This window comes from Pelodiscus sinensis, chromosome 9 (genome assembly GCF_052426305.1).
Source record: "Pelodiscus sinensis isolate ZL-2025 chromosome 9, ASM5242630v1, whole genome shotgun sequence".
NCBI lineage: Eukaryota > Metazoa > Chordata > Testudines > Trionychidae > Pelodiscus > Pelodiscus sinensis.
The window spans coordinates 16,833,997-16,843,226 of record NC_143060.1 but is presented as its reverse complement, the minus strand read 5'-3'; positions in this window follow the sequence as shown (position 1 = coordinate 16,843,226).

Below are 9,230 nucleotides of genomic sequence, written 5' to 3'. Positions count from 1 at the left end.
CATGGGAGGTCAGGATTGCGTACCAGCATTACGCAACTTGGCCACACCCATGATAAGTGGACATCCTACAGACTAAAATCATGCTGGACCACGGATGTTGCCAGACCAGAGAGTGCTGGACTATAGAGGTTCAACCTGTGTTAACATAGGTACTGTTCCAGTTTGTGGGTTTCTGATCGGCTTGGTTTAGTGCACATGTAGTTCAACGAAGGAGAGCTGGGCATTTCATAAGCAAATTTACAGTGGTTCATAATTTTAACCTTTCGTGTTTATTTTATGGTGTTTAGGCCAAAAAAAGTATTTTGTTGGCTGGCTCTGGATCAGTTTAAGTGCACTTTACACCCCTTATTTTGCAGTGTGGATATTATTTTCACAGGTAGTTTAAAAATACTTGTTGAGCGATGTTGGGTTTTGGCCCTATCATCCTTGAAAAGTGATTATTCAAGAAATTCTAAGAGCAAAAGAAAATGTTATTTTTTTTGCAAATTAAAAAGATCCATTATAGTCACTTTCTTGCCAAAATTATTTTTAAAGTTCATAAGGAACATTTGTTTTTATTGTTATTTATATCTATGATTTGTTTATTGAGAGTTGTACTAACAACATAGAAGAGTATCAAGCCCAGGTTCAGGGCAGGCACCAACGTTCCCAAGGAATTGAAAGTAGGAATAAGAAATCCTCCGGAAAAGGCTTTATTTTCCGGAGAATAACGTCTAGACTGGCGCTTTTCTCCGGTTTTTCCCCAAGCCGGAAGAAAGCGGCAGCCATGTAAATGCAAATGCCGCAGGGGATATTTAAATCCTCCGCGGATTTGCCTATTCCCAAGTGCTACATTGGCATCCCTTTTCTGGAAAGGGGTGCCAATGTAGACACAGCCCACCAGAAGGTGCAAACGCAGGTCCCAGCATACATCTGTCCTAAGAAAGCTGAAGCCTCTGGTGTTCTGCACCATGGGAGCTCTCATTGCAACTTCATCTGTTATACCTTCCCTGCCCTCAGAGTACAGGGGGGACATCTGCTGGAGCCAAAGAACCATGAGCTCTACTCCTTTGTGCTCTCTAAACATACATTTGCAGGGGGCAAACTGGGTCACACGAGAGGTAAACAAACACACAATTGCAAAAGCTTGCTGGGGAGGTGGGAGAGCAGGAGAGGGATAGATGAGGTCAGGTTATATGCAAAATAATCTCCAACAGGTTGTCTGTTTGCATGTGTCTTTTGCAAGTCTTGACTATGGCTCCAGGCCTTTTCCCCTGCTGCTTGTTTCACTTAGTGCTGATGTACTTCACTGTGCATTTATTTAATTGCACCTGGAGCACAAAGAATATGTCCTATGATACCCAGGGATTTCAGAACCCAAAGCAATGTTCACTTAACTGTCTTCCCTCAGGTGGTGTCAGGAATAAATCAATGAGAATGCAGCACTTCTAGCTGATGAAAAAATTATATACGAGTGCTCTTATCTAAGAGTACATTTTATTAAATTTAAGCAGACTCACACATAAGCAATAGGTTTAGAACATGCCAGATAATTAGCTAGAATCTGAGCTGGTATTGAGTAATTAGCTGCAAGTCCACAATGGCTGGTCTCTTCCCTAGAAAAATCTCTCTGGATAGCTGCAGAGAACTGCTCCAAAGCACGCTCTGATGCCTAGTCTTTTTATAACTTTTACACAACACACATCTCCTAGTGACCTGTACGGACTCATCACCTCTCTCAACTTCAATAAACAAAGTTATCATCAAAATATTCCCAATAGAAGTCTATTATGACTAAGTATATCTCAGACGCCCTGACTCAAGGTCTCCAACCCTCTCATTCTGATTAGCAGAAACTGCAAGTCTGTAGTTAGCATTTGACCTTTCCCCCGGGAGCGTATGTAACCCACACACCTAGGCTAGGTCTACACTCGCGGCTTCTTGCATCAGAAGTATGCAAATGAGGCTAAACGTGGAATATCGCTGAGCCTCATTTGCATACCTAATGAACCGCCATTTTTGCAAAAGAGGCTCTTGCACCAGAAAGAGCTGTCTACACTGCCTCTTTTTGCGCAAGAAAAACCCGCTTGCGCAATGCCGTTATGCCAATTATTTTCAGGAATAACGGCATTGCGCAAGAGGGTTTTTCTTGCACAAGAAGGGACAGTGTAGATACCTCCTTCTGGCGCAAAAGCCTCTTCTGCAAAAATGGCAGTTCATTAGGTATGCAAATGAGTCTCGGCGATATTCCACGCTTAGCCTCATTTGCATACGTCTGACTTGAGTGTGGTTCACTGTCACATGGAGTGGCACCTAGACCACGGCAACAGATAAGATCAAGAGACATCTACAGCAACTGGTGAGACCAAGCTGACCTTTAGCTCAAAAGGTAGAGGCTCCTATTCGAAGCTCTAGAGATCTCAGGTTCAAATCCTGCAGGTGATTACACCTACTCTGAACATCAACATCATCCGTTATTCAGCATGTGGTCCAGGACTGAGAGTCCGCTGTGCACATTTAAACAGATTATTTGAGGCCTAGTTTATTCTTAGTTTATTAGCTAGGTGTGGTTTTATTTATTTAAGGCCTAGTTTATTCTTAGTTTATTAGCCAGGTGTGGTTTTATTTTACAAGTTCCCTAAAGTAAACTGGTACAATCTTCGCAAGCCTTTAATATACGTATCATTGTACAGCATTTTACAAGGGAGACTCAGAACTGCCCTTTGGGATACGCACCTACAATATTAAATATAATGTTAAACTGGGGGTGGCTCGCAGCATGATCTTAGCTCTAGGGAAAGTCCCAGATTTTCCTGAAGCTGTTTAACATAACAGCTATATTTCATTCAGGCTAATTGAAAATGTAGTTACATTTGAATAATGATTTCCATTGTTCACTAATTTCCATTCTTTAGGTTGAATGCCCCCTCCCACAAAAACTAGACTGAATACAAATGTGGGAGCTAGGGATTAATGAGGTGGAGGTGTGTGTCTTTATATCAGAAGCAGCTAGAAAGCAAATGGTGAGGACCAGAAAACAAAGCCAGCGAAGCACTAGTCATTGGGAAGAGAAAGACGGGAGTGCTTTTTGGGCAGAGTGCAAACTAGAAGGCAGCCTTGAAATTATGAGCAAGGAAATTACTTGTATGATTATCCAGTATTTAAGGAAATAGGATTTTCACATTCACTGCAAATAAACAGGATTGTATAATGAATAAATAAATACATGTTCAAAAAACAAAAAACAACCAACAACAACAACCCCTACCTGATCAATTTCTTCTCCAAATGGAAACACCCTGCAAGTTCCTGTCTATTGGCTAGCTGTTGAGGCCAAAAAAAGGGTGGCAATAGTAAGTTATAGGAAAGCCATTGCTTAGTAGCTTTGACAAAATATTATGAAACATATAAATTGAGGTACAGGTGGGACCTCCCTCATCTGGCACCCTCGGGAACAGAGTGATCCCAAACCACGGAGTTTGCCAGACCAGGTCAAGCCTCCCCGCCCAACTGTCAGCCCTGCTCTCAGGTGCCAGTCCTGGCCACTGGGCTCTGATCATGGTCCGGCCAGGGCTCCAGTCCCTGCTGCCAGCCCCACTGCTTCCAGTCTCGACTGGGGGCTGGCCCTGGCTAGGGGCTGCCAGACAGCTGCTTCCAGTCCTGGCCGATGCTGCGTTCTCCACTGCCATCCCCGGCCAAGGCTACACTCCCGACCACCAGCCCAGCCCAACCCAGCCCAGGTTACACTTCTGAACCTGGCCAGTCAGGGCTCTCTGGTCTAGCAATATCCATGGTCTGACCAGAGAGTTCTGGATTCTAGCGGTTCAATCTGTACTGACAACAGGTCAGAAAGCCATTGGGCCAAACTGTTAGACTGAGTAAGTGACATCATCATCAACTTCATTAGTTGTATTGCCATCACAGTTCAGATCAGGGCCTCATTCTGTCAGAGAGGCCCTCCAACATTGACTGGGAAAAAGCAGCAGGAAGAAAGGACCTCTGTTTTACAGATGACTTGCCCAAGGTCACACTGGGAGTCGGTAGCAATGCAGTGAACCAAACCCAGATTTTCCAAGGCCAAATCAAGAATCTTAAAAGCCCATCTTGCCTCCCTTTGAAAACAGGTTTCATACTTGTACATTATTGAGGCTGCTGGATTTTTGGAAGTAGGGGACAAGAGGGTATGAACCATTGCACAGGTAAAATACAGTGTGTGCTTTTGGGATTTACTCTTTTGTAATTGCCGAATCTCTTATTATACTTGCATCACCATAATTATGTTAAACACAGTGCTTCTTGCGGAAATACTATTCTGCTCCTGTTCGGGCAAAAGTCCCTTTTGCACAAAAGGACCAGTGTAGACAGCTCAGATTTGTTTTCCGCAAAAAAACCCCGATCACAAAAATGGCGATCAGTGCTTTTTTGCGGAAAAGCACGTCTAGATTGGCACGGACGCTTTTCCGCAAAAAGTGCTTTTGCGGAAAAGCGTCTGTGCCAATCTAGATGCTCTGTTCCGAAAATGCTTTTAACGGAAAACTTTTCCATTAAAAGCATTTGCGGAAAATCATGCCAATCTAGACGCAGCCATGGAGAGGAGTCTAATTATTATTAATATCTCCAGTCAGTGCTAAGCGTACTCACAGCCCACTGCAGGAGGTGCTTAACACACACATAAGCACATTCCCCAACTCCTCAACCAAAAGAGCAGTAAGATCAGCAGCCTGGGGTTTGTTGAGTCTGGAAAAGAGAAAATAAAGAGGAGACATGATAACACTGTGACATGGCCGTGAAAAAGGCCAATACGGTCTTGGGATGTATTAGGCGAGGTATTTCCAGTAGGGATAAGGAGGTGTTAGTGCCGTTATACAAGGCATTGGTGAGACCCCATTTGGCATAGTGTGCAGTTCCGGTCTCCCATGTTTAAGAAGGATGAATTCAAACTGGAACAGGTACAGAGAAGGGCCACTAGGATGATCCGAGGAATGGAAAACCTGTCTTATGAAAGGAGACTCAAGGAGCTTGGCTTGTTTACCTTAACCAAAAGAAGGCTGAGGGGGGACATGATTGCACTCTTTAAATATATTAGAGGGATAAATACCAGGGAGGGAGAGGAATTATTTAAGATTAATACCAATGTGGACACAAGAACAAATGGATATAAGCTGGCTAGTGGGAAGTTTAGACTTGAGATTAGACGAAGGTTTCTAACCATTAGAGGAGTGAGGTTCTGGAATGGCCTTCCAAGGGAAGTAGTGGGGGCAAAAGATCTATCTGGCTTCAAGATTAAATTAGATGGGTTTATGAAGGGGATGGTTTGATGTGATAACATGATCTTGGTGACTAATTGACCATTCATTATCAGTGGTAAATAGGTCAATGGAGGGATGATAGGAGTTACTATAGAGAACTTTCTGGGTGTCTGGCTGGTGAGTCTTGCCCACATGCTCAGGGTTTAGCTGATCGCCATATTTGAGGTCAGAAAGGAATTTTCCTCTAGGGTAGATTGGCAGAGACCCTGGAGGTTTTTCACCTTCTTCTGTAGTATGGGGTACAGATCACAACTGGAGGATTCTCTGCATCTTGGGGTCTTCAAACTATTTGAAGGTTTCAGTATCTGAGATATAGGTGAGAGGATTATTCTAGGAGGGGTGGGTGAGATTCTGTGGCCTGCATTGTGCAGGGGGTCAGACTAGATGATCACAATAGTCCCTTCTGACCTTAAAGTCTATGAGTCTATAACAGCTTTCAGGTACTTAAAAGGAAGTAAGAGGGAGAAATATTCTTCTTCTTACCCTCTGAGGATCAGACAATCGGCTTAAATTGCAGCAAGGCAGATTTAGGTTGGACATTAGGAAAAACTTCCTAACTGTCAGGGTGGTTTAACACTGAAACAAGGAGCCTAGAGAGGTTGCAGAATCTCTGTCATTGAGCAGGTTAGACACACACTTGTCAGGGATGGTCTAGATCGGGGTGGGCAATAATTTTTTAGGGGGGGGGGGGCATTCCAAGAATTTGGAAAGTGGTCGAGGGTTGCAGTCTTCCATTTTATTAATGGAGGAGATACAGGGTCTGGGAAGGAGGTTAGGTGCAAAAGGGAGCGAGTTTGGGTGAAGGAGGCAGTTGTGACCTGTGGCACTGGAGTGGAGTTCAGAGGTTTAGGTTGTAAGCTAGGGCAGGAGGGAACTGTGCTCTGGGGCAAGGGGATTGGGGTGCCAGATCTGGGAGGGGATATGGGTGCAGGAGGGGGGCAGAGGATTTGGATATGTGAAGTAGGGGACAGAAGGGGGGGCAGAGGGTTGGGGGAGGGAAGTAGGCTCTGGCCAAGAGACTTACCGCCGTTCCTGAGGCCTTCCCAGGCTCACAGATTATAAAGGAAAACCACTCAACAGCCACGTTACTGAGCAGCGAGCAGGTGGGAGGCAAGTAGGGAGCCTGCCTGGGCTCCCCACTGTGTCTGTGGGCTGGAGCTGGTGGCCCGGATCCAGTCTGTGGACCGTATTTTGCCCAGGCCTAGTCTAGATGGTGCTTGGTCTTGCCATGAGTGCAGGGGACTGGACTAGATGAGCTCTCAAGGCTCCTTCCCGTTCTTTATTTTTATGATGCTACCTAGGCACAGGAACGAGAAAAATCTTTTTCAAAAAACAGCTAGCCAGAGATAGGCTGCTGTTTTAATAAGAGCAGCCTTCTAAAAAAATCCGTGTCAATGCTAATCTAATCTATATCCATAGCTATATTTGGGAGATTTGTGTGTCAGTCTGTCTGTCTGTAAGTCCATTTGTTCAAGAACACCTCCTAAACGGGAAGAGCAGGGCCACCAAGTTTGTTATGCAGCTTCCTCTTCTCCTAACTAAAAGCAAGGTCCAGATGTGGTTGTGCCAGGACAATGGGAAGCACCTAGAAAGGAACTGTTTTCCGTAACATGGAAAGGGAGGGGCTATTCAGAGGGTCACAATACTGGGAGTGGCCACTGGAGGCCATGAGCTCACAGGGGAAAGCTAAGAACATAAGAACAGCCATACTGGGCCAGACCAAAGGTCCATCCAGCCCAGTATCCTGTCTGCTGACAGTAGCCAATGCCAAGTGTCCCAGAGGGAGTGAACCCAACAGGTAAAGATCAAGCGATCTCTCTCCTGCCATCCTTGCACTGGCTGGGGAGCGCAGGGAGCAGAAAAACCTGGACCTGGACCTGGACCTGCCCCAGCCGGGGAACATGCCACCCTCCCCCAGCTGTGCCCCCTGGAGCTGCAGTGGCCATAGAGAGGTGCTTCACAACAGGCCCTAAGTGGCTATGCTGAGAGAGGGCTAAAGTAGTCCTCTCTCCCTGGGGCAGCCTGTATCCCAAACCTCTCAGCTCCAGCCCAATGATTTAAATGAAACAGGTCCATTTTCATTTTATTTCCCCAAAAATAAAAATGAATTAATTGAAGTAAGGACCTGAGCCACATCAGCTAAATCGTCTAGCGTACAAGACAGTAATAATAATAAAAAAATAAAATAAAATAAATAAAAAAACTAAATATAAAACTGCAACATTTTACCAGCATTGTTAGCTGCTCTTGAAATGCTGAGCTGAAACAATGCAGCCACCTAAAAACATAATTGGGCTAGCCCCACCATCCTGGCCATGACCAATCTGCTAACTACTAAAACATTTGACTGTGTCCTCTATATACCTATACACATCAACCACATTTTTTGGCTTTAATATGACCATTGCTGACATTTACCTGATCAAGCATGCTCAATGTTTATTACAATAATTGCCTGTATTGATTTTTTTTGCTTGATTCTAACTTATTTACCATCCTCACCCACTCGTCTATCATTAGGTCAAACAGCCGTAGCATGTCTACTGTTTGCCTGATGTATATAACCTTAGGAGTCTTTTCTTCTATGGGTGCCCTCCCAGATTTTTCTGTCACTAAAAATAAAAAATAAATGTAAGGATACTATGGCTTCCTAAGCAGTCCAGTTGCTTTTACTCAGTGTTACTGACCTCTTCAAATTACACTGGGCTCACTTGAAATTCATGCACCATCTGTCTCCCTAGTCCCTCCCATCTGCTGCTGTTTTAGTAATGTCCATTTTCAGCTCCTTTTACCCCACTGATTTCTAATTCACCCTTCAGCATAATATCTGACAGTGCCACCATTTAGGGGGGTGCTTTAGGGTACAGACAGGGAGTAACTTGGACCTGTGTGTGGGGGAGAGTATAGCTCAGGGTGCAGGCAGGGGGCTAGCTAGGACAGTGGGGGTAGGGAATAGCTCAGCATGCAGGCAAGTGTAGCTAGGGCAGTGTGCTTGGAGAGATGACACTCAGGGTGCAAGCAAGGGTTAGCTAGAGGCTGTGTGCAAAGGGGCACTCAGGGTCTGGGCAGAGGGGTATAGCGCAAAGTGCAGGCAGGGGCTACCTAGGGGCTATATGCAGAAGGGGCTGCTTAGGCTGCAGGCAGGGGATAACCAGATGCTGTTTGAAATGGGAGGTTTAAACTAGGGTGCAAGCAGATCGTAATTTAGGACCGTACACAGATCAGGGGAGGAAGGACAGTTGCTCAATGTGCGTTAGACCCTGTGCAGTTGGGTCAACACAGTAGATCTCAGAGAGCCCCCAGAAATGAGAGATTCAGGCAAGGATGAAACCAATCGAGCAAGTTTGTTACCAAGTGCTATACATTAACGCTGCGTCTAGACTGGCATGATTTTCCACAAATGCTTTTAACGGAAAAGTTTTTCCGTTAAAAGCATTCGCGGAAAAGAACATCTAGATTGACACAGATGCTTTTGCCCAAACACACTTTTTGCGGAAAAGCATTCACACCAATGTAGACGTGGTTTTGCGCAAGAAAGCCCCGATCAGCGTTTTCTCCATCAGGGCTTTTTTGCGCAAAACAGTTTTTACCTGTCTACACTGGCCCTCTTGCGCAGAAGCATTTGCGCAAGAGGGCTTTTTCCCGAGCAGGAGCATCATAGTATTTGCGAAAGAACACTGATAATCTTACATGAGATCATCAATGTTCTTGCGCAAATTCAAGCGGCCAGTGTAGACAGCTGGCAAGTTTTTCCCGCAAAAGCGTTTGCTTTTGCAGAAAAACTTGCCAGTCTAGACACAGCCTAACAGCTGTTAGCAGAAAGTCTCAATGCTAAGCCCCGGTGCATCCTGTAAGTGTTGATAACACCCCTGCCTACAAAAGTGCATAAAGCACCAGGGTCAGTCGGAGCTTACCCTGTGGGGTGCCCTTTTATAGACACGT